Raw genomic sequence first — 26,151 nt, forward strand, 5'->3', positions numbered from 1 at the left:
CATGAATATATTTGCTATTACTGGTGGTAAACATGTCACCAGTCATCAGAGTACCATCGAAGTTATCTCATGAAAAAATTTATTCGTTACTATGTCAGGCCAACAACACTTCGGGAGTAGCGGGTTCGGAGCGGAGACTCTCGGTGTTTCGACGTCAGTGAGGTCGCTAGCCGCTTTTACTGAGCTTTCCTCCATGCATTGTGGCCGGTCGTATCATCATCTGGACGCTGGGGAAGGAATAGTAGTTGTTTTGCCTGCGGTTGGATGATCCTTGCACCTCCCACACGATGCCATCCGCGAAGCTTGCGTGCGGGCTATTCAGGTTCAGGCCATTTAAAGTTGGAAAAGTGACAGTGCTTGTACCACCAGGCTCCACGATACGCGACGACGCAGTTTCTACCGTCCCTGTCAAAGTCTCGGTCGAAAGTCGTGAATTTCATGCCGTTGGTGTCGTACATCGAGTCCCAACCTGCGTATTGCGCGGCACATTTGGTATGAGTGTCAGAGCGACGGTACAATAAGTTAAGCAGAGAATATCAGATAACTTAATCGCGAACAAGAATGAAATGCGTTCGTTTCGTTGTGCAGCAGGCTTTCGGAAGCCCGGATTTCGCCCCTTTATGGCGTTGAAACTTCGCCTTATTTTCAAAACTTGCGGAGGTCAGCTGGTGTCTTTTTAAAGGAGTAATCGCAAATAGTTAAGTTTATGGGTCTATACCGTCCCAAAGCTAGTCAGGCTATGAGGGACACCGTAGTTAAGGGCTCTGCGAATTTCGGTCATCTCTAGTTATTTAACGTGTACTAACATCACACAGTACACGGGCCTCTAGAATTTCGCTTTCATCTAGCTGCGACTGCCCCGTGGCTGGGATGAAACCCATGCCTTTCGGCCAATCGCAAATAGGTTGTCACAGAAAAGCTGCTCAAGATTACAACGTCATCTGCCCTTTTTTTGCACAGCATGTTCACTCCATTTCCTTGAAGGCTCGACAGTTACTTAACTGAGACAAAACTACGACGTATCGCTTGTCGCAGTGACCCTGGCAGCGAGCCTGGCAAGAATTCAACGTCTTTAGAGGTGCGCATAGAAGCGTCCGCGATAATAATCCTCCTGATGTTGCACAACATGTGCCACCTCCCATCTCATGATGCTCGATAGCGATGGTTGAGGAGCTTTCATACAACGAGTGATTAAGATAGCGACGGGCACACAGAACGAAAGAAAAAGCTTGAGCAGGCAATTAAGCTCCGCCTTACGGGTATTGCGCGACAGCGTTAATGGGTCTCTTCAGTACTCTAGGATCCTCATTTCGTATCACTTAGCAGACACGAGCACTGCTTCTTCTTAGACCATCACATAACGCTGGAGCGTCCAGGTCCATGTCCCATATAAGTACCTCGCAAGGAAATGATCCAAGGAATGGCGTCGCCCTGTTGTCTGACATCACGGCGCAGTGCCTTGCACTTTCCACATCCCTGTGTCCTGAACGGCGGCAGCTGTTAAACCCACAGTTTTCGTGCATGCCCCTCGTTTTCTTTGTAAAGCACCCGGTGACCTCACGCACGGCAGCCTGATAACGCGCAGTGGGGATTCGCCAGAATGCTCATCCGAGCGCAGTGATCACATTCGTTATGTTTCGAGTTCTTCCTCTTTCCGCTCCTCTTTCTCACTGCTGTCACAACGGAGGCTCGCCTATTTAAATGGAACCAATGGATGCAGAACCGGCGCTGCGTAAGAAAGAAATGTCGGAATTGACGTATGCATAGCCTGCACTCCTATCCCAAGTTACTGCGCCCGACTACTCCATCACTCCTGGAAGAAGGCTCCGCTACCAACAGTTACAAAACACTCCGAGTGCTGCGCCTACACCTTAGCGGCCTTATGCGAGTTTGCGAATTTTTGTGTTAGCACAGAGCCACAAACCTGAAGCAGGTGTAAAGGATGTGCGTCATATGTGCGTGTGCAAGACATGGACTGAGAGGGTTAGGCCTCGAATGTATGTACGCGGGTGATGACTGCCAATCATTCTATAAGTGGAAATTTCTATTGTCCAGGTCGCCCTATGTTATTATTTGTATTTGAGATCATAAAACTCCACTTGCCCTCTCCCTTTCCTTCTCTTTTCGCCCGTGTGGCGTAGCAGGCCAGGGCCATGTTTCCAACGCACGCGTTCCCACCTTTCCTCTCAATAAAATATACTGCCTCTCTCCGAGTGGCATTGGCAAGGAGCACTAATACTTCAGCCTGTGGCTAACTTGCCGTTAGGCGTCCGGTAAGTTTTCCTCCACGGCAGCGCACTCTGCGAACATATGGTCACGTGGCCGATCACGAGAAGGTAATGTGTCATCACATATCAGCCCAGGTTTCCACAAAACCTGTACATCAAGACTTTGTGACTTAGGCATAAGGAAAAGACACGCTGAAGCAGAGCAACAGCATTCTCCGAGTTAGCGCCTTCTATCGCCGAGCGTAAACGTATTTCTTTTTATTTACGTGTGACGTACGGCTATTGACACAAGTGCAACCTCTTGCCTCGTTTGTCATCGTGATTTTCACATGACAAATCCAGAGAGGGGGGGGGGGGGGGGTGCTGTTTTCACATTTCTACTCTATTCACTTGTTAGGAGATGAGCGCAGGTATGCTCTGCTATCCTGGGGTTCGAGTTTGTAAAAAAACACTCAAGCTGTTAACTTCCTGCTAGCTAAAGGAAAACTTTAGTTCTCATATTCACGCTAAATGACCTCGGCGTTGCGTGACGTACCATTCGGACGCAGGAATTTTCCAAGCCTCATCATAAAGTGCTGGGCCTCATTTTCAATCTTTATACTTTCGTAGTCAACGACGACGGTATCATTACCCCTCAGAATGACCCTCAGCTGCATCTTTTCTGGAAGCGACGTCAGAGCATGTAACACCCGGTTGCCTGCAAGAATCGAAATGAAGAAATAAATTCCAGTGTAGTTCCATAGAAAAGAGCTAAAACTAGGGCATAAAAGAAACGAAGATAATAATAACGCACTGATTTCCGACTGTGAGATCTGTATCACCGTGGAGAAAAAAAATGAAAAGCAGTTTTAGTCAAGGGGAAAGACATTTTGCAAAAGAAAGAGGCGTCCGGTGCTCACGTGTAAGTTCTGTTTTTCCGCCCTTCAATTTTCTAATAACGTTCGAAGCTTGCGTATTCAGACGACACTCTGAGCACGAGGTAGGCGTCACTCAGTTTGCCTAATATGAAACATGGGAGACTTGAGAGGTCGAAAGCTTGTCGTAGTTCCTGCGGCGTCCACAATGCCATTCTTGCTCTAGCAAAACGGTTTCGGTAGACTTCAACCGATCAACCGCAGAGATGTGAAGGAAATACTTGTTGCCTAGGCGATGTGTGCGTTCATGCACGCAGTAACTACTTTGACAAAAACTATTGCTATTCGCGCGCGAGTTCCCAGCTCTGCGACCACACAGCAGCGGCCGCAGATCGCGTTGACGTGGTTGGAGTCGGAACTCAACCCACGCGTAAGATCAGCAGCGCTCCTGTGCTGATTCCTCTTTTTGGTACATACACAACGTTAACATTGTTGCCGAAGGAGTCATTACGCAGAAGTTCTAGAGAATAAGAATGCAGGTTGTCTTCATGACGTTTGTGCTGAGTGTTCGTCTGCCCGCAAGAAGCAGTTTTTTATGTTATTTGTGTTTCATTACCGACGGGCTAGTCCAATAGTGCAAATAAGAATCCTTATTTTCAGTCAGGCCACATTACTGGCGTTGCCATATTTCCGTTTGGTCTGTGGTTTGTGACGGTTTAACATACCAAAGCAACTCAGGCTCCGAAAATTTCGATCACCTGAGGTTCTTTAGCGTCCACTGACATCGCACAGTAGACGAGACCCTAGAATTTCGCCTGCATCGAAATGCGACCGGACACGGCCGGGTTCGAAACCGCGTCTTTCGTGTCAGCAGCCGAGCGCCTTAACAACTGAGCCACCGTGGCGGCCATAGCAAAACTTTTTTGCGTTGAAACCACTCTATTCGTATTGGCTGACTGGCGTGTTTACCAGAGTTCTATTAAGGATTCTTATCTGCCATTCAAGAACCAACAGGCATATCTGATTGCATGTTTTCATATGGAAAAGTCCTCATTGTGCAACAATTCTTTTCCAGGGTAATTGTTCTGTTCGTCATATACTGATAGCTAACACCTGTGTAGTCAGTGGAATCAGCTTTGGATAAATGCCATTGTCGCCCTCCTATGTCCGTGGCGCGGCCAACAGTGAAACAAAACTAAAAGGCTCAATCACCGATGAATGCCTTTAAAAAGCAGCCTCAGTTGAAGTGGTGGTACATATTGGAAGAAAAAATTCCCCTCAGGTAGACACCAAAATTTTTCTTTCTGGCCCATTTTCCTTGCGGAGGTCTGTAAGTGGCGAAAACGCTGCATGTGCTAAAATTCCCTGATAACTCGCGCATGCTTCTTTCTATAGCTAGGTCTTGCACCGCAAATTCGCTGATAAACAGAAAATTCTCCGTATGGAACAATAATGCTCAAGTATGCACTCATTAGTACCTTTTGCGCGTTTCAATTCAAGACGATGGCGTTACCCTGCCGCGGGCAGTACCATAAACTTAGTAATAAGTCCTTAATAGTGTGCATTTTGGTCCAATGGTACCAGCGTGTGATGGCGATCTATGCCAGTTCCGCGTGAGGTGCAAACATCGTGAGTGGAGCTGTCAGTGATTGGGTCGAGGGTGTGGCTCTCAAGAGGAAGCTGTGAAAACACTTGAGCCAAATCGGTTCATTTCCTGATTTTTTGCGCATTTAATATACCATCCAGTTGCTGCTTATGATCAGTCCACCACTTCGGTTTCGAATCGACACTCGATTATGGGTTCCTTTCCTGCTTTCATTTTACGCGTTTTTTAACAAAAAAAACAAAGATGTTTTGTTTGACAAAACAAAATAGGGGCTGCACCTATCGCCCAAGTATTCGTTTGATCAGTTTTTTTTTACTCGCATACACTTCATCTCCACTCTAAGAACAGATATCTACAACATAAAGCAGCTGACCAGACGGAAAACTAAACAAAAGGCGAATAAATAAAAATACCCAAAAAAAGAAACAGGAGAAAAGTAGGCCGGGAAATAGGCGGAATGGATAAAATAAACCTTCTAAACATTCCTAGCACTTAAATGATTACAAACATCAACCGAAGGCTCAGCTGTGTGGTGGCATGAATCAATCTAGGAGCCTGACGCCTCAGTAGAGGAATGAGAAAGACACCAAAAGAATTAGCTGGGTAAAAATGTCTGCATATTGCAGCGGGTAGACGACGACGACGACATTGTGTGAGTGAACGAGTGGACAAGGAAGAAGACGAGAACTCATCTCTGGCTATGTTCTGAGTGCCGCCCGTAGCTGTTCATTCGTTTTTGTAAATAACTGTAAATATATTCTTTCCCGCAACATATTTGGTGGATGTGCGCGGTGAAAAGTAGGCGAGAAAACCACAACATCGTCTAGGTAGCAGAGGCAGGTAGACCACTTAAAGCCGCGAAGAAGGGAGTCCATCATTCGTTCAAAGGTAGCCGGCGCGTTACAGAGTCCGAATGGCATGACTTTAAATTGGTATAAGCCATCAGGCGTGACGAAGGCGGTCTTTTCACGCTCCTTTTCATCTACGGCAATTTGCCAGTACCCCGATCGAAGATCAATTGAAGAGAAATATTTGGCGCCGTGGAGGCAACCTAATGCATCATCGATCCCCGGGAGAGGATATACGTCTTTTTTTGTGATGCGGTTTAGGTGCCGGTAATCAACGCAGAAGCGCCAGCTGCCGTCCTTCTTTTTTACCAGGACAACTGGAGAAGCCCAAGGGCTTGACGAGGGCTCGATGATGTCTTTTGCGAGCATCTTATCGACCTCTTGATTTATGACGGTGCGTTCAGCGCTGGACACGCGGTACGGACGTCTGTGGAGAGGAGCGGCATCACCGGTGTTTATCCGATGCGTCACCACAGAGGTACGAGTCAAAACACGGGCATCAAAGTCGAAGATGTCGCGAAAAGATGATAAGAGACACCTAAGATCGTGAGCTTGCATCGCTGGTAGGTCAGAACAGATCATGTCGGCGTAGTCATCCGTTGGTTTCTCTGGTGATGTTGCCGCAGGCAACAGGCATTGATGAGTGGAAGGTAAGCAGCTGTCCACCACTGATATGACACATTCGGCAGCAGGGCACAGCGTGGCGAGTGAGATGCCTTGCGGGAGCGGTTGGATAGACGAGCCAAAGTTCAGAACCGGAAGGTACGCACGGTTTGCCGACATTGTAAAGACAGTGTGCGCAAGTGCAATACTTCGCGTGAGGGCAACGTCAAGGTCCGGAGTGACTACGTAGGGGCCATCAGGGACAGGGGGAACAGATGAGAAAGAAATGTAAGTTGCGGCTTAAGGCGGTAGACGGACAAACTCGACAGCACAAAGACGAGGTACAACTGGGGACGGCGACTCAGCAGAAAGAGGAAGGTCAAGCTGAACAACACTGGTGGCGCAGTTGATGAGGGCTGAATGCTCAGACAGGAAGTCGGGGCCAAGAATGACGTCATGAGGGCACTGGTCCAGAACAGAGAATAGAACGGATGTATGGCGGCCGGATATGGTCACACGGGCTGTGCATAGTCCAACCACAGGAGGCGTTCCGCCGTCGGCAACGCGGAGAACGGCTGTGGGTGCAGGGGTCAGTACCTTTCTGAGGCGGCGTCGTAGGGTGGAACTCATGACGGACACGTGCGCGCCCGTGTCGATCAGGGCTCTCACCGGGACTCCATCGACATGAATAGCGAGCAAATTTTGGTGTGCGCGAAGGGCTAAGCGAGGATTTTGGGACTGGGGCTGTACTGCAGCATCACCTCCAGACACTGCAGCGTCTAGTTTTCCGCTTGCGAGCGTCCGTAGGGGCTAGGAGAGGAGCGACGTTGTAGGGGCGAACGAGACTGCCGACGCAGGGGGGACGGGGAGCGGCTGGAGCGGGAAATCTGGCCGTCAACGGTAGCACTCTGCTGGGCTGGAGGGGGCGTGAAGTGGCGGTGCTGGTCGTCGTTGCGGTGAGAGCTTAGATGACTGTATGTGCTATGACGAGACCAATAATTGCGACAGTGACGGGAGATGTGGCCAATGCGGTGGCAGAGGAAACAAATGGGTCTGTCGTCGGGTGTCCGCCAGTCGTTAGGGTTACAGCGACGTGGAGCGAAGTAGGAAGGTCGTTCAGGAGCAATCGCAGTGATGTCGGGTGGTGATGAAGGACGCACAGGGCTGGCGGGCTGGAGACCAAGGTTTGCAAGCTCTTGGCGGACGACGGCTTGTACCATCGAGATGGTGGGCAAGTGGTTGTCGCCTTCACGTAGAGGCAGGGAGGCAGAGGACATAGCCTCGAGTTTGCGTCGAATGATGCGGGTCACATTTTCTGGAGGCGCATGAGTTTGCCGGTGCAGCAGGTCTTCACATGAGGAAGTCGCAGCCGTGTTGGGGAGGCGTGTGTACGAATGACTAATACGTCTGCTTTTAGCTTCCTCGAAGCGGCGACATTCCTTAATAATGCCGTCGACTGTAGTGCAGTTCTTGCAGACGAGCAGGTTGAAGGCGTCGTCGGCGATCCCCCTTCAACACGTGACCCACTTTGTCAGATTCGGGCATGTTATTGTCAACTTTGTGGCAGAGGGCCAACACGTCCTGAATGTAGGAAACGTAGGATTCCGTAGACGTTTGAGCTCTGGACGCAAGCTCCCTCTTAGCGGCGAGTGTTCGGCCGAGCAGCCGTCCAAACAGCTCGAGCAGTTTCTGCTTGCAGACGTCCCAGCTGGTCAAATCATCTTCGTGAGTCTCGTACCAGACGCGGGCGGTGTCTTTTAGATAGAAGATGACATTCGCGAGCATAAGAGTCGGATCCCAGCGGTTGTACGTACTCACGCGTTCATACATGTTGATCCAGTCGTCCACGTCAACGTTGTCGGTGCCAGAAAATGTCCCAGGGTCACGAGGGGAAGAAAGAACGAGCGATGGCATTGCCGATTGTGATGTTTGCTGGGAGGCGTCTTGGGTCATGGTGAGCGAAGTCAGCTGGCGGCCGCTGCGGAGCTCCGTCTTCGGTAGGTGTAGAGGAAAGCCGCACCTCCACCTACGCTCCGACGGTCCTCCGCTGCTCCTCGTCATACCCCAACATCTACGTTCTTCTGTCTTTGAGGAATTGCACGACCTGCCGACAGCCGGCCACCTTGTCGTGTCCCGCACGTACGCTCGAGTGCGGCACCGCTTCTTTTGGCCTGGTCTGTATCGTTCCGTCAAGAGTTACGTTGAGCTTGCGACCTGTGTCAACGCCGGAAAAGGCCCTCCACTTTGCCTGCCGGTCTTCTACAACCCATCGACGTACCTCCGGAACCTTTTCACCGTGTTGGCCTCGACCTTCTTGGCCCTTTTCCCACGTTCCTCTCCGGTAACAAGTGGATCGCTGTCTCAACTGATTATACGACTCGGTACGCCATCACGCGCGCTTTGCCCACCAGCTGCGCTACCGATGTCGCCGATTTTCTTCTCCAAGACGTAGTTCTTCACCATGGCGCCCCTCGTCAACTGCTCACCGACCGCGGTCGTTATTTTCTGTCCAGAGTGATTGATGACATTCTTCGTTCGTGTGCCACGCAGCACCAGCTCGCGACAGCTTACCATCCACAAACCAACGGGCTTACGGAACGGTTCAACCGCACGCTCACCGATATGTTAGCAATGTACGTCTCACCGGACCACCGCGATTGGGACGCAGCCTTGCCTTATGTGACATTTGCATATAACTCTTCACGCTCTTCACGGCATGACACAACAGGCTATTCCCCTTTCTACCTTTTGTTTGGTAGGCACCCCCTATTGCCTTTGGACACACTCATGCCGCCTTCTTCAGTCCCCACCACTGCTTACGCTCAGGACGCCATCGCCCAGGCCACGCTGGCTCGCCAAATAGCCCGTAGTCGGCTCCGTGCCTCTCAAGCTTCCCAGAAGTACGCCTACGACTGCCGGCACCGGGCCGTCGAATATCACCCCGGATCACTCGTCCTTCTCTGGACGCCGTCGCGCAGCGTCGGTCTCTCCGAGAAGCTCCTTTCTCACTACCGTGGCCCTTACCCTGTGGTGCGCCGAGTCACTGACGTGACCTATGAAATTGCTCCCCTTGCGTCCTCGCCATCGTCCTCTGGCCCCTCTACCGACGTCGTCCATGTATGCCGCCTCAAACCTTATCACGACGCTCCTACGCCACCAATCTAACGCCGAGACGGCGTTTCATCAGCCGGGGGTCCTGCAGCGGGTAGACGACGACGACGACATTGAGTTAGTGAACGAGTGTACGAGGAAGAATACGAGAACTCATCTCTGGCTGTGTTCGGAGTGCCGCCCGTAGCTGTTCATTCGTTTTGGTAAATAACTGTAAATATATTCTTTCCCGCAACAATATTTTGCTCCCCGGAGATGTATATTTCAAATTTCGTTTTTCAACATTAAATTATTTTTCTTTTATTTTTGGAAACAGAAGCTTACGGATAGCGGTCGACAGCTAGCAAACAAAGCGTCACCGATTTATATATCAAAGACGGAGCACCAATTGGAATAAGCAGATCAGTGAATTGTGAAACGAATTGTTGCAAAGTGTCGCGTCAGAGGTCATCTTCGCTAATGCCCCACAATGCTGTGAGATTATAACGTCGTGCAAGCTACAGCTTCACTAACCTATTGTCAGCCGAACTCGTGAAGCTGTTAGGGGCGAACAAGAGAGCAGCGCTTCTCGTCATCGCCACATCGTCATGGCTACGGAGTCGCTAGAGGCAAAATTTCGGCATTTGGAGATACGCGAAGTACAGGAACACAGAACTGTGGCTACTGCAGATCTCAGCGTCGGTGCCTGAAATTCCCGGCAGATTGGAACCAATCGTATACATGGACATACTAGGTCCACTTCTGGCAAGCAGAAGCGCTGCTGTTTTCACCGCACCAGCTTCCCCTCTCACCCGTGCGTTAGGTTCGTGATGCCAGCTGAATAGGGTCAGTAGCTCCGGGGAGAAGTTAATCGTCCGATCTTCCACAGTTTCATTACAGCTGCCTCTGGAGACACCAGTTTCGATGCGCTTATGTGTTTGGTCACTCTCTCCTACACCTGGAAACTGGGCATGCCGTTTACACCACCTCGACCCTTTCATCATCATCATCATCAGCCTGACTACGCCCACTGCATGGTAAAGGCCTCTCCCATGTTTCTCCAATTAACCCTGTCCTGTGACAGCTGCGCCCACCCTATGCCCCCAAACTTTTCAGTCTCATCCGCCCACCTAACCTTCGGGCGGCCCCAGATACGCTTGCCTTCTCATGGAATCCACTCCGTTACCCTTAATGACCGGCGGTTATTTTGCCTGCGCATTACATGCCCTGCCCAAGCGCATTTATTCCTCTTGATGTCGACTAGAATGTCATTAACCCGCGTTCGTTCCCTCACCCACTCTGCCCGCTTCCTTCCTCCTAACGTCTTAACGTCTGGTCTCGACCCTTTACTTCAACTCAATCCACCGTCCTGCCTCTCCCGCTGCGGTGCTACGCTCTTGTGTCGCCTGTGGCTGGGAGTGGCGTTTACAAATGCCTACTCCCACTTGGTCGCGGTGGTAGACTCTCCTGCATGTGAGAACTGCGGCGGCGAAGAGACAATTAAGCGCTTGCTTTGTGATTGCCCTCGCTTTGGGCCTGAGCGTGTCCTCCTGGCTGCAGAGCTCCGCCGTTTAGATCTTCTTCCCCTTACAGAGGCTAAGAGTCTGGGTCCTTGGACTAAACCCTGACCGCAGAGGACAGCTTTGAAAGTGTTAAAATTCTTGAAAGACTCAGGATTGAGTCCAAGGCTGCAAACTTTCAGAGTGTGCCCAGTGTACCCTGTTAGAGTCTACGGACACGCGAAAAATCATCTCCCTTTCCTCTCTCCCCTTTCTATCTCTCCTTCTGTCCCCTTTACCACGTGCAGGATAGCATACTGGGAGGCGCCTTGTTAACCTTCTTGCCTTTCTGCTCATCACTCCTCTCTCTCTCTCTCTCTCCCCTGCCGGCGCCGAGCAATGATCCCGATAGGCGCGACACTAATGCGGCACCGAAGAAACACTAATTTGTTCTTCGGGTTTAATAATAAGGCGCGACTGGTCTGGGGCACGTGTGCACGGCATAAAGTCAGTGCTTTCAACAATAGGGCACCGAGAAGTAACCCCTCCGTTCCCTTCTCCCCTCCTCTCCAAATTCCTACACGCTAACGTCTCTGTGACTGAGCTGATCTGAGGCCTAGCTTCAGCAGTGCTATAGGCTCTTTGAGAAACAATGAGAGGGGGATTTCTTCCCGTGTCTTGCAACTTTTCAGGTGTGTCCGTCGACTAGCTGCTCCTTCCCTCAGTGTTATCCTAAACCATGCTGTCACTTTTCTATGTGCCCAACAAAGGTCACACACTGACAGGACCTTGGAACGCGAGGGTACCTCGGACAGTACACATCAGCCGGGGAGACTTAGGCAGAAAACCTCCACGGCGCCATCAGCGCGGCAGGTGTACAGCTAACCCGCCAGCGGTTACTTGTACTACGAATAACGGGGCGTTCGGAAAATATTTTCTTCGCGGGCACCAGTCGAGGGCTTGTTTTACCAACTGTCGAATTGTGCACTATTACCTGCCGATTTGAAGTAAATTGATGTCCATGCCATTTTTTAATTCACCAGAGTTGCCCACTTCTTGTCGTTTCTGTTTTTTTTCTAATGCCATTGATATGTCTCGCCTAATTGTACTGCCATACAATACGTGGCGAAAGCATCGCAAATCCTGCTCAAACAACTCCGTACCTATCCAGTATTCTTTGGCTGGATCCCCGAAGCCCTTGGCGTACTCGGTCCAGTTCCGGTAGAAGTAATAGACCCTGTTGCCATACTGGCCTCTCTTCTGGAATACCTGCGTCCCAGAGCAGGTACACATTTGTTGAACGCAAAGGCGTGGTACCATTGACCTCGCGAAGTGACTGCCAGTTGTATTCGCTCTGAGATGGACCTACAGGTGGCGGCACCATCGCTCCGTCACTGTGGATCGGCAGCCGGCGGAGATAGCGGAAACATACACGTCGGCTGCTATAGCTTGCCACTTCACGGAAGTTTTCGTCAAACGCAACGTGAAAGAAGAAGGCATTTCAGGAAAAAAGGTTATTGGCACGCGAACACACAACCCATGGTTTGTTACTTGATCACATGGTTTTGGAAGCGTTTGCCTCGTACCGCGCTCACGGTTCCGATTTTTTTTATTGCGTTACACTTGCCTAATGGCAGTGTGTTTTTTTGTTCACCTTGTCACCATTGTGCTTGCCATTACCTTTACCTGTCTCCGCAGAAGTGATTTATACGGGCGTCACAGACACAAATTAGTGCGAACTCCGGCGACTGCTCTTCGCCTCCTGTAGGGTCACTGTGGCGACAGAGTACTGCACTGTGAAAACAATTGCCATACCGAATGCATTTTTTTTCAGCAACGTGCCACCCATGCCCTTCCCACCTTCTCTGCTTTTGTAGCCGTTCTGCCTGTTAGCCACGATAGGCGTTTCCTTGGGCAAAGACACGACGAACTGTGGGACGATGTATTAGTGGCTGTGCTAGCATCTTCTAAGCCTACGGAGATGCACATGCACTTTCCGCGCTCTCCTGCCTCAATAAGGAAGACATGGTGTGGTATCTCTAGCGTCTTTGATTCGAGAATAAAGCGGATTAAATGCAACGCGGGCAGCGTATTGCCCAATAGGTGCGTCACAGACATTTAATGCATGTCTACTCTGGCTAGACGACGAGCTATTCTGAACTATTTCCCCAAAGTAAGATAACGTCGGCATTGAACAGCAATTTTCTGCGCGCAGGAAAGCTGACTGTTCACATATAAACTAGAAAGCGTGTTTAAGGAAAACGGCAGGTGTTCGAATAAAATAACGTGTTTTTGTTCAGAGCACCCAAATTGCACAGACGTTCAGTGTACTACATTGTGCTTTGCATCAACGGCTAAGCCCGAAAATTTGCAGCAGCGTCGGGCTGGCACTACTTCAAGAGCTCACCTCCTGCCGGAGCTCCTGTGTTGCAGCTCATATTGAGCGCGATAACACCTCTCAAAACCGAATACCATAGCTAGAAGAAAATATTCAAACGACTTGATCATACATGTAAAAGGCACAAAATAGCCCGTTTGAACTGCATTCTGCGTGGCAGCAGTATTCAACCCGACTTGCACGTCAATACGTGCCAGATCCCTAAGATAATTGACAGGGACATACAATTGCTGGGCTCTGCATTCAGTTGTCAATACGGTAGCAGCCTGTTCCGTTTACTTTGACGCGACACACAACGCCTTGGTCGCTGCGTTTAACACGCCACGCAAGAGAAACTTCAAATGCCGATGCTCGACAGAGGATGCCTTGATACAGATTACGATATGTATTATTATTGCCTTAATTGCAGCGTAGCACAATAGAACATTCAGATTTTCTCTGATAAGAGGCCGAAAAGTAAAAAAAGAGCGCATTGAAATCACGGCACAACAGCCACCAGGAATTTATGTAGTACGCGCGCACGTAAATATTGCTGGCTAGAAGACGACGCAAGGATGCGTTCACACCAAGGACATGTTGCGGCCAAATGTAGAGGAAATATGAGAATTTTGTGACGACAAGGAAATGCTCGCAATCTGATTAGCCACCATAATGTCATCGACTTCTGAGATCGAGATCGAGCATTTTCCGATACCAGCAATGAAAAAACTGGGAGACTCTTGATGCATTTTAAGGTTTGAGTGCAATAGCATTAAAGAACCTCATGGTTACTGCCTTTGTGTCCCGAAATCAAGAGCTGGTTCAAGAGAAATCAAGAGCGGATTTTCCAACCCTTTTTCCTTTCTATCTCCTTCCGCTCTTCTCTTTCTATCTCTCTATGCCTTTTTTTTCTGTGATGACGCCACAAGGCCACGTGAGCTCTGTAGACTCCTCAGCAAATTTCGTGACACCCGCCGCCATTTTTGCGGAAACTGTACCTTACTGCTGTCGCATTAAAAATGTGAATTCTGGAAGCATGGTGTGCCCCCAATACAAACATGTCAAGCTTGGTAGAATAGTTTTAATATTCCAGCACGTCAAGATAACAAATTCCCGTTTCAATCTGAGGCGAAGAGCTCACGCTTGTTTTCAAGAAATTTCATACGCATTTATATCGCTTGCCAGAAGAAATTTATTTCCTTGTATTCGCTAGGCATGCAATATATAATACCCACAGGATGTCACCAAGAGGCTTTTGAAGCTGTGCACACCGTCCGAAGGTCCCCACTGCCCTCTTCCTTCTCAGTGAGCGTTTATAACCAAAAACCCCATTTTTTTCATCGCTGTTCATTTTTTTGGTTTACATTCACAACAACAATTGCAGTATGTTAGCATAAATGCATTGCATTTCACTTAAAATGTACGGTAGGTGTCCTGGCACCATAGAAAGATTATTATAACCCAATAGGTTTTCCAGGGGGCATCGTACATTTTGAGACCTTACGCAGTACTTTCTTAAGATCCTGCGACTTTGGATATTTCTTCTCAACACAAACATAGATGTCATCGGAGTTTTTTTTTTTTTTTAACGGATTTAAACAATCCAGATTCAGCTAAACCCGTGCTATGTCCACCACTGGCTTCACTTGAGATAACACGCAATAGGCAATGTTATGCCAGCTACCACCCAATTCAAGTGCCACATCGCCATTGAGGTTCACCTACCGTCCAGCCTCCACCGTCCATCTGCATATCGCAGTACACAACACTCCCCATAGGCTCCTTCGGGTTCAGAAAGATGTTGTAAAGGCCGCTCGTCCTCTGGCCCCCCTTCAGTAGGTCGGTGCAGTGCCGTGGACGTATGGACTCTGTGTAAGGTATCGTGCTATGTACGAGTGCAAGTGACGCAGTTTAGATGCCTCATATTTTCTTCCTCTAAATCAAAATAATGGCGACAGCTTTATAGGATTTCCGGAAAAAAGAATCGATGTATAAATTTGGACTGTTAAAAGTGTAGCCGACTGTCATAGTGCGTTCAAAACGGCGATAATTTAATACCACATGTGCGACACTGTGAAAAGGGCCCACGTCTGCACAAGACACCCCAAAGTGTCATGTTCGTGTTGCTTATAAATCTGCACAACGTCCAATACGAAGCAGTTCAAGCTGTTCTAAGCCTAACACACAAACAAGAATTGTGAACCGAAGAAAACCTTCTTTATTAGTCGTCCACAGAATTGACACACTTTATAACACCAATGCACTTGACAAATCGGTTTCCAAGTTCTCTAATCCCTGTCAGGAAGATAATTTTGTTGCCCTTTTCAATATAGTGCTCAGAGGCCAGTTTAGATCACCATTATCCGACTGCGCTGAACTCCTCAACAAAACGTTCTTACCTCTATCCACTGGTGAAAATACAGCTTCATGCCCAGACATAGGCGTTTTATAGAAGGTCCCAAATGTTTAATTTAACATGCTTTTGATTTTTTTAGCCCTGAGAGTAGCGGTCGGCACCAGGTTCGAGGCGCAATGCCTTATATAGCACGGTAAATAAATAGGTAATTGACCTTCTCATTTTCATTTTAGGGCGTATGTTGTATTCGCAGAATTGGAGAGCGTCCTCGAAACACTCTTGCTAAGAAAAAGAAATTTCAACCTCACTGACAAATTTTTAGCGCTCGTTACGAGGCGAAAAACTCACCGTGTTAGGCAGCTTCACAATGTAGGTCAGCGTCGGTGAGCGTCTCTGACGTAGATCGCTGCACCCTGCGCCTTGCACACAGCGGACTGGCTGCGTAGCTGCCAGTTTCGCTTCGCTCCATGTCTGAACATAATGCACGCAGTCACTGCGCTGGCGACCCGACGTAAAGGCGACTCCATGGCCGTTGATCGTGGAAGGGGCAAAAAGAAAGGCTCATGCCATTCTCTCTAGTGGCGTGTGACAGCATTGGCCTCCAAATAGCATCGCCGAGTGAAGGAAGGTTATTAACAGAAGAAAAAGTGGACATGGTTCTCGCATATGTAACCATGAAGTAGAACAAGCCTCTGGCGGCGCAGTCCTGCTCTAGCTTCCAAGCACCCGGGGCGCCAGCTTCCAGCGGAGACATCGTTTTGGAGAATTTTCAGCATATTTGCTTCCACAGGTTCTGTGACGTCAGCAAGGGGGCCTAAAGCGTATGTTCTGGACGAACAGTTTAAAATCGACGTGCTTGCGTTCGTAAGAGCGAAACCACAAGACACAATTCGACAAACAGCCTAGTGTGTAGGTTCAAGCATGACGCCAGAGTGAAGAGTCCTTGTCGAGCACTGTATGTATCCTCTTCATGTGGGTCTGCACCAGCAGCTGAGTGTGACAGACTTTGACCGAAGGCAGGATTTTTGTAACTGGGGCGTCGTTCAGTTCGACGGAGATCCTGGCTTTTTACAGAAGGCAATCTGGACGGATGAAGCAGAGTTCTGCCGCAATTCATCCGTGAACCTGCACAATGCCCATTACTTGAGCGATCTAAACCCTCACTGGCCTCGAGCGCACAACAACAAATGTGGGCAGTCAACGTTTGGCGCGGCATTTTGAAGGACCGAATCGGCATCTCCTACATTTATGAAGAGTCACTGACTTGGAAAAGGTACTCGGAGAAAATGTTTGAAGGACAAGTGGAAGATTTATTTAGAGACATGCTTCTTAAAGTGCCCAGAGAAGCGCGGTACCAAAACAATGGAGAGCCAACTCATTCTTCTGGACATGATGTCAACCACAAATATTGAAAGTTTCCACTGCAATGGATAGAATGTAACGGCCCCGTCCCATGGCCCCCAAGCTCTCTAGACTTGACTACCTTAGACATCTTCCCTGGTGGGGTACATGAAAAACTAAATTTTTATTGATGAGCCTGCCAGTGTAGAAGACCTTGAGACGACGCTCATCACAGCATGCGCTGCATATGTGCCTGAAATGCTGAAATGGGTACTTGATTTTGTGCGCGAACGATGCATAATGTGTGCCATTGCGAATGGACAGAGTTCTGTGTGCATTAGTACCGCTTCCCACTTTGCATGCGACTCCACTAATTGTAATTTTGCGACCAAAGCAACACTTTAATAAACGTAAGCAAGGTAGCAATGTGGGCTAGTTGGTTGTACATTTGGTTTGAATAACGCGCTACACACTAACAAAACGACAACTGGAACGGAGGACACAGGACAAGCGCGCACTAACAACTAAAATTTATTCTGGTACGAGGGTACATAAATACATTTCACGAACATGCTGAAACAATCAATTCATTGTCAACGGCTGTGTCGCACGCTCCTTCGTTCCTTGATTAAATGCACCTCCTCACTTGATAACAACACCGAGGGTGTGCTTACGCACTCGTCTTCACCGGCCTCCAATATCTCAAAGGCTTCTTTTATTTCCCTTTATTTCTTTTCCTTCGCCCGAGCTAAAATTGTTGTCTGGTAAAAGTATGGTGAACAATTGTGATTTGCGCAATGGGGGGCGAGGTTTCCAGGATTCGTTATTTCTCCTAAGTTATTATTGTGCTCTTTCAACCTGGTGTTTAGACATCTGCCTGATTGACCTATGTAGCTCATGCCGCATGACAAGTGAACTTTGTAAACTATACTGGTGGCACATTCTACTAACTTTTCTTGGTGTGCGATACCACAAGTGTTAGCTAATTTTTTCTTCGACTTATTCATTTCATGACAAAGGCTCACTAATTTCCTGGGTGCGGTAAACACCTGCGTCCTCCGTTCCAGTTGTCGTTTTGTTAGTGTGTAGCACGTTTTTCAGACCAAAAAAACTTTAATAAAGTGTTCCCATCAAATCTGGACACGTTGTTTAACTAGTGGAAGGTAAAAAAGATCAATTCTTTTTGTGCGAGTTCAGAATTCTGAGTTTTAATTTCTTCTTAAAGATATTCAGTGCCACAAGACTGCTGAGAATCAACCATGATAGGGACGTTCACTTCTTAAAAAACTTTGCGTTAAGTTGTTGTTTTTTTTTCAGGCAAGTCTAGTGCAGCAAGTGGTTGCTAAAAATTATTTCAGTAGTGAAATATATTAGGCACTGAACATTATATGCGCTGTCAACAAGTTAGTCGTGAGCCCCTGAAGAATCACTTTGAGCTCCACCTGCTGCGTTAAAGCTCAATTATGGACAAATTTCGTATGCATTTCCCTCCAGCTGAATAAGTGCCTTGAACAGAACACACAATCTAAATCCCCCTGGAGCTGTGACCAAACCGTGTTTGTAATTATTGCTCTTGGGCACCGCAGCAGTGGCACAGTTGTTTCAGCATCCGCCTCGCATGCGGGAGGTGCGGGGTTCGATCCCCAGTGTCACCGGCTACCCATCCGTGACACAATAGGTACAACCTTTTCCCTGCCTGTTACTCGGCTGTTTTAAGGTGAAATGCTTGGGAAATGGGTCATTCACCTCACCTTGAGTAGAAGAAATAACCTTGTGCCATGGCGTTCATTGGCCACAGATGCCCTTGCGCCATAAAAATTCATTGTCATCAAAATGACATGAGCCTTCACTTTTGCCGCTCCAACAGACGACAGTGGCCACGAGGGCGTTTTGACGCTGAATTTCAAGCGCAATGAAAGAATGTATCGGGATGCGACGCGGTAGCAAACCTTGCGGCTGAAGAGCGAACCGAAGTTGGCAGCCATGTTGTTGGATCGCCCGTCTGGGCCTCAGGTGACGTCAGAAGTGTGATACAAAGCGCTGGGTGGAGCAATCGACATCAGAGGCACCTACTGCAACTGAGTTACGGTGTGAAGCCGCCTACCAGGCAGACTTCTCGCTTAGAAACATTTGTTAATGGATTTTTTCCCTTGCCCAGACTACTTGGAGGACAAGCTCCAATTCTGCAATACAACACATTGCTTAATTTTACTCACAGATTACTTATTTTTTACCCCTAGTCACAGTCGAACGGACTCGTGTTTCTATTTTTTTCTGTCCTTGAACGTTTCCCTGGTGCATTCCTAACGCTTCATTAGGCGAATTTTCTGCACAGCGGTTTTGCAAGAGTACTTTCGAAAGAAAACAAGAGCGCATTGCACGACTTCTCAAATAGTTACGACCGCCAGCTTTTAAGTATTACCTCTCCAGGTTTATCCATTCGATGTCTCGGTACTACGCAGTTTCTCCAAACGCTACACGCACGAACAAATTGCTAAATGTTGTAATTCCTTTTCAACACCATATAGTCAAAAATTTTGTCTTTATGTTGTTTGGGAAGGATTTTACGGATTAGTCAGAGCGGTGTCACATCTGAAAATTTCACGCTGTAAGAACTGCCGTCTAGTTCGATTTGTGGAGTAAAGAGAACATCAGTATAAAGCGCCAGAACTTACTCTTAATATTTGCCAGCTCTTTCGCTAGCTCTTGGACGCGGTTCTCGTGATTTCCAATAGACGGCGCGCCTGCCGCTGGACTTGCCATGATACTTGTTGCCCACAATGCCGCACAGATGTATGTGCTGAAACTCGAAGTCATTGTCGCTGAAGGCAGGTGGCTCGATGATTTTTTTTTTTTGCTACTGAAGGCGAATTCCTAGGCGGCAGCCTCTGGAGCTGGAATAGCCCAGAAGATAACGCCACCTAAAACAGCTTTTTGTGATCCAGTGTTCTCTCATAATTACCAAAGAACAAAGTTATTCAGGAATCCATGCCCCGGATGTTTAAGAATGTGTTCACACACACACGCACACGCGCACGCACAAATACACACACATGCACAAGCTGTTTCACCTAAGGTTCCAACATATTTAAAAATAGTATTTTTCTTAAACGAGTGCTTGACAATCGCCACCCAATCACGAGTCAATAAACAATAAATATAAACATTTTTCATTCATTCTCCATGCCTGCTACCCTACGTCGCTTCCTATAGCAATAACATTCAGCTGACCACCTAATTTTGGTTAAGCTTTTTCAACAAGCATCACAAAAACCCGGGGAACAAAAAGAACAGCACAAATACCCTGTTCATAGACTTTATCACAAGCCCGAACTCTTAAATAAAGTCCGGATTTTCTTAGTTGCTTCTACGCCTTTTTCGATGCTTCGCGCATTGAACATCGTAAACGAAAAACCCAATTTGAAACTAAAAGAGCTAGTCAGATATAACGAAACTGCCGTCTCATTATTTATAATAGGCCTCCACTTTTCCTAAGTCAAATGTTCTCCACTTGCGGCCAGCAACCACTCAGACGCATTAGCTGCGCTCGCCGCGATGGCTGAGTGGTTATGGCGCTCGGCTGCTGACCCGAAAGACGCGGGTTCGATCCCGGCCGCGGCGGTCGAATTTTGATGGAGGCGAAATTCTAGAGGCCCGTGTCAGTGCACGTTAAAGAACCCTAGGTGGTCGAAATTTCCGGAGCCCTTCACTACGGCGTCCCTTATAGCCTGAGTCGCTTTGGGACGTCAAATCCCCTTAACGTCCATCCCCATCTCAAGAGCCGACGCAGCGGGTAGGCTTAGACCACTGTCGCGGGACTTCACGCTTGCCGCGTGTAATTCAGGTCAATTCTCGCATTCGCGTTTAAAAACCTTGGACCCAAATCTGAAGCTTCGGCTTCCATCCTGCCTACAACGACGTGAAGCAACTTTGTTGTGTCACCTGTGGCTTGGTGTAGCTTTCACCAAGCACTACTCCTTCCTAATAGGTATGGCTGACAGTCCGGCATGTGCCACCTGCGGGTGTGATGAGGCTATAGCCCACATTCTTTGTGAATTTCCTGCCTACAGCGCCGAAAGACAGTCTCTCTGCCGTGCACTGGAGCATCTAGACCTGCACCCACTGACGGAAACGAAGATTCTCGGCCACTGCCCGCGGCGATCGTCGGTGGTGAAGGCCCCCAAGGCACTACTCCGCTTCTTGAGGACTTCTGGCCTGCACGACAGGCTGTGAGTTTACTGAAAGATGTGACTTTGCATAGTGACTTCAATTTCCTGCAACTCTCTTTTCTCCTTCATCTTTTTCTCCCCTCACCCTTTTCCCCCAGTGCAGGGTAGGAAACCGGTTATTCTTCTGGTTAACCTCCCTTCATTTCCTCCTTCTCCTCATTCTCCTCCTCCTCTTCCTAAACCCCCATAAGCCAAGCCAAGCCACGCATTAGCTCGCTTAAAGTTCTGGAAAGCAGCGCCTGCTTACAAGGACTGTTCATGGGTATGTTTCTTCCCTCGCCTTGCGGTTGGCTGCCTGTAGATCCTGCTACTTCCAATTTTAGACGATGGTCCTAAGTGTGTGCTTTTTTTTTTAAGCCGCCAAAGCGAAAAGAACCCTGAAACAAATGGAGGTGAACCTCCATGTGGCAATTCTACAAATAAAATGCGGTCTACCCGTTAGAGAAAATGCATCATACGGTATCGACGTACCTTCCGAGCTCCTGCAAAAGTATTGCAATAAACTACACCCGCTTTGTAAGCGCTGATTCCAAGCGAGTGAGCATGGGGCCGTACAGCCTTGAATTTATAGAGCCATAAATACATGAAAGGGCTGCTTTTGGCTACTTTTGACTCCGGTTTTGGCTCTTTTTATAAATTGCTCAGCGTCAGCCCTAGATCTGGCCTCATTTCATTATCTCATGCGTGCATGGTCATGGCTTTCCTTTCTTTATTTGTTTGCCATTTCGCTCACCAACAGTTGGGGGAAAGAGCGGATAAGTAAACAGCCCTCTAAAAGCAAAGTGCGATCCAAAAGATTAAGCTTACCTGTCACGAGGAAAAAGCAATTTGAATACAACTTGACTCCCCAGGGTCGCCTTTACCGTGGCGCACAGAGTAGGGCCTACGAATCACTAACGGTTCGCTTGATCGTGGCATCTTTCGAACAGAACGCAAGAATTAGGACGCTTCGCACTCTGCAGTCGACCAGGGATGCTGCCGCTCACATCTGTTCGCAGACAATCACTCCGGTCGCAAAACGCGGGAAGACTTTGTTGTTGTACGGCTTTCTCATACACACTGCGGTAAAAGCTGAGACAAGCAGTTCAAAAACAAAAGTTTGCGTCGAAGAAGACAGCAGAAGGAGTCAAAACATGCCCTAACGATGGGACAATTTTTACTTCTCTCCATGTGGCGTCACCCGAGGATATCCAAAGGCCTGCACTGGGAAGAGTTGGGGATAAAAGTTAGTGTAGAAAACGTTAGTAGCCTGCGATGTGCTGATGGCATTGCCAGCTCAGGGGATGAATGAACCAGCTCAGGGGATGAATTGCAAAGATTGAAATAAGAGTTATCTGCACGAAAGTGCAAGACAACAGGAAGAAATACATACCACGCTTAGAAGAGCAGCGTGTCAACTTTATTTTTTATGGAAACGCAAACGCTTCAATACGTCTTGCATTAATTTGAAAAATAAAGTTGGCAGCCTGCGCTTCGAAGTGGCATACGTGTTTCTTCCTCTTGCCCTAGACTTTCATGTAGTTTACTCCTATTTCAGTATGACGCCGCCGCGGTTAACTCAGTCGTTATGGCGCTGGGCTGCTGACCCGAAAGACGCGGGTTCGATCCCGGCCACAACGCTTGAATTTAGATGGAGGCGAAATTCTAGACTCCCGTGTACTGTGCGATGTCAGTGCACGTTCAAGATCCCCAGGTGGTCGAAATTTTTCCAGAGCCCTTCACTACAGCGTCCCTCTTAGGCTGAGTCACTCTGGGGCGTTGAATCCCCATGAGCCTAAGCCTTATTTCAATATGAGCGAACTACTCCGGCAAATCTTATTGCAAAGCATGACCGAGGACTTAGACAGGAAAAGCGGGACGGCCGGTAAGAAAATTAAAGAATCCCAAAGTTCTTTTCAACAGTCTCGGAAGAGAACAGCAGTTTACGATTGGTAGCGAAGCGTTGGGAGTGCATCAACTTATAGCAGGACAGTGACCGCAGATCCAGACCGCAGGAGTGAAATAACTAGGCAAATAAGAATGGCATAGAGCGTATTTGACAGGTACTCTCAGATCATGAATTGCAGCTTGTCAGCAGCTTTCGAGAGCAAAGGTAACCGTATCTGTCACCTGTGGTGCGAAAACGTGAAGGGTGACGCAAAGGGTACAACTTAAATTGAGGACAATACAGCGTACTGCGGAAACAAAAATAAGTGCGGGGTTATGGGGTTAACATACAGGAACAGAGCTGATTGAGCCGGGGGGAAAGGAGGAAAATTGGATGGGAAAGATTTTTTAGTCCCAATTGAGAAGAAATGAGCATTGGCCAGGCAAGCAATGCGAAGGCAAGATAACCGAAGGTCTTCTAAAAGAAGCCAAGATTAGTAGGGGGCGGCCGAAAGGCAGGTGGGCGTATGAAATTAAGAAGTTTGTGGCGATAGGATGGCCGCAGCTGACACAGGAAAGGGGTATTTGGAGGGTATGAGAAGTGCTTGTCCTCCAGTGGGCATAATAGGATCATGATGACTATTATTTTATGTGGTGTTAGTGCAGCTGTCGGTGCAGAACGGCGGAACTGTGTATGCACCCTTTGTACAAATAATGCTCAGCGAACACACAACCTTCATTACGGGCTCTCGAAGGTAGCCTAAATTCACGTCATCAATAAGGTTGTAATTAAATGTGGAGAATACGACCGGTCACATTATAACCTATTTAACCCCGGTTTCTGCATCGGGTCACCGATATTTTTAAACGCTTAGGATATGATAATTTTGGGGCCAAAGCATGACTGAAGAAGTATCTTCTCCTCCGTTTGGAGCCTTTGGCAGTATTTTGCGCTGGGCTAATGTGGAGAAAATTATGACTGTGGAAATCGTGATATCATCTTCATCTGGAAGAACTGGTTACCACAAGACTAAAACATCCCAAAATAATGTCATTCTGGAAATCCGAGGAAAATCAAAGAATTAACGGTGGATTTCCGGGGTCGATGTTAACGTCTTTATGCTAATTAATGCGTTTAGCTGTCTGACTGAAAACAGCAGAGCACTTGCTCCTGCGTTCAGATCAAGTTTCACATTGAACGACGTGTCGTTAGCCTATAGCACAACTTTTCCTGAAGCTTGATATGAATAACAGCGCTGATATAGGGTAATATGAAGAGAATAGACCACCCTGCCAATTAGTGGAAAGCAATGAGGTCGTAATTCTTTATTAATTAATGCACATATAGCACCTGCACATTGGTAGGCCTCAGTTGGTTCTAGCTCTCCCAGTCATATCCACCAAGTTTTGCTCATACCTACGTATAAGGCTTCGTAGCACATTATGTTTACACACCAGGCCCCACCGGTTGGCAGCGCAGAAAGGCACGGTTACGTGTTACCATCAGGCATGCAGAGTCAGCTATTTCTTCTTCAACTTTGTTAAACAGGTCATTCATCACTTGCATAGGAGCTGCATAGCGAGAAAACAACGAAGCACCCTGCTTTATTTTCTCGTGCTATTCACCTCTTTAGCATACACGTGTCTGCATTGTAATTTGCATAATCGGCGCTCTGTTCGTGCAAACTTACAGCGAATGTCTCATTCCTATTAAAATATGGCTCTAGTAAACGCTAGCAGTTTACCGGGTGTCTCGCCTATCAAAAGAGCCGATAGGTCATCTGTGAGCTGTTATTCTGCAAAAAAGCTATATCCTCAGATTCCTGTGCCACACAAGCTGCAAGCTCCGCCGAAAACGCGCCCAGTAGACGCCGTATAACATGGAAATGGCTATCGTCCTCGCGTCCTTGTGGTGCCGTTTTCAATTATTGCGAGACCTGGTCACGTTATAACCTGCAAACTTATTAATCTCATCCGCCCAACTAACTTCATGCCGGCTCCTGCTACGCTTGCCTGCTCTTGGTATCCAGCCCGTTACCCTTCACTGCCATCAGTGATCTTGCCTTCGCATTTTATGCCCGTCCCAAGCACATTTGACAAGTATGTCATTACTGCTTGTTTATTCCCTGACCAGTCATGCAGGCATTGCGAGAACAGGGCGTAGAAAAGTCTGATGTGAAAACGTAAAAATACTTGAAAATATCTATCTATAGCAACTGCGCAGCTACCATAGTCTTCCATAAAGTCAGGAATAAAATTCGAATAAGGAAGGGCGTCAGGCAAGGAGACACGATGTCGCCAATGCTATTCACTGCCTGTTTACAGCAGGTATTTCGAGGCTTAGATTTTGACTAGTTGGCGATAAGAGTTAATGGAAATACCTAAATATCTGCGATTCACTGATGACATTGCCTTGGTAAGTCACTCATGAGATGAACTGCAAAACGCGATCAATTAGACAGACAGAGCAGAACTGTGGGTCTAAAGATTAACATGCAGAAAACCAAGGTAATTGTACACCAGTCTCGGAAGAAACACCAGTTCGCAATTGCTAGCGAGGTGCTGGAAGTGGTAAAGAAATACGGCTACTTAGGGCAGGTATTGACAGCTGATCCGGATCACGAGAGGGAAACTACTAGAAGAATAAGAATGGGGTGGAGCACATTTGGCAGGGTCTCTCAGATAATGAATGGTTGTTTACCAATATCCCTCAAGAGAAAAGTATATTGTCGCGGTGCTAGCGACAAGAAACAGACCCGGCAGTTTGGCAGCACGCTGTTGTCTTTGTGCTCTGTTGGACCGCACTTCCTTCAGGAGGGGAGCAGGCGAACTTCAACGTTGTTATTGTTAGCCTTTCACAAGATGGCACATACCCACACTGGGGGATCGGCCAAGAGTCGGGAGGCTGAGGTTGCTATTCACTTGCACTCAGTAAAGGAAAAAGAAAATCACGCGGGAAAGCAGCAATGGTGGATGCTACCTTGAAGTAGAAGGGCATGAACAGAAAAGGGATAATAGTTCGGAAAAAAAAAGAGAGGGACAAAAAGGAAATAATTAATTAAGTACAAATATAATAATGTATACAGAGAGGAAATATTGTAACACTTAGCAAGGCAGTCAATGAGATTTTATCAAGAAATTTTGAACAACGGTACAACCAAATCTGTGGCTAAACCAAAATGTGGTGGTGCCAGGTGATAGCAAGAGCGGGCCGCTTAAACTAAGGCCAAGATGTTGCAAGGGCTCCTCCAGCA

The 26,151-nt window shown here is 47.9% G+C and overlaps 1 pseudogene across 1 annotated transcript; it reads right to left on the bottom strand.

Annotated features, from left to right (window-relative positions):
• Positions 1 to 5: 5 nt before the first annotated feature.
• On the bottom strand, positions 6 to 21,908 carry LOC144118772 (techylectin-5A-like; annotated as a pseudogene). The gene is made up of 5 exons (XR_013312137.1): positions 21,839 to 21,908; positions 14,831 to 14,973; positions 11,892 to 11,997; positions 2,764 to 2,925; positions 6 to 469 (listed from the first exon to the last, which is right to left on the bottom strand). The product of XR_013312137.1 is annotated as a techylectin-5A-like (transcript).
• Between the last annotated feature and the right edge of the window lie 4,243 nt (positions 21,909 to 26,151).

The sequence above is a fragment of the Amblyomma americanum genome, chromosome 2 (genome assembly GCF_052857255.1).
Source record: "Amblyomma americanum isolate KBUSLIRL-KWMA chromosome 2, ASM5285725v1, whole genome shotgun sequence".
Taxonomy (NCBI): domain Eukaryota; kingdom Metazoa; phylum Arthropoda; class Arachnida; order Ixodida; family Ixodidae; genus Amblyomma; species Amblyomma americanum.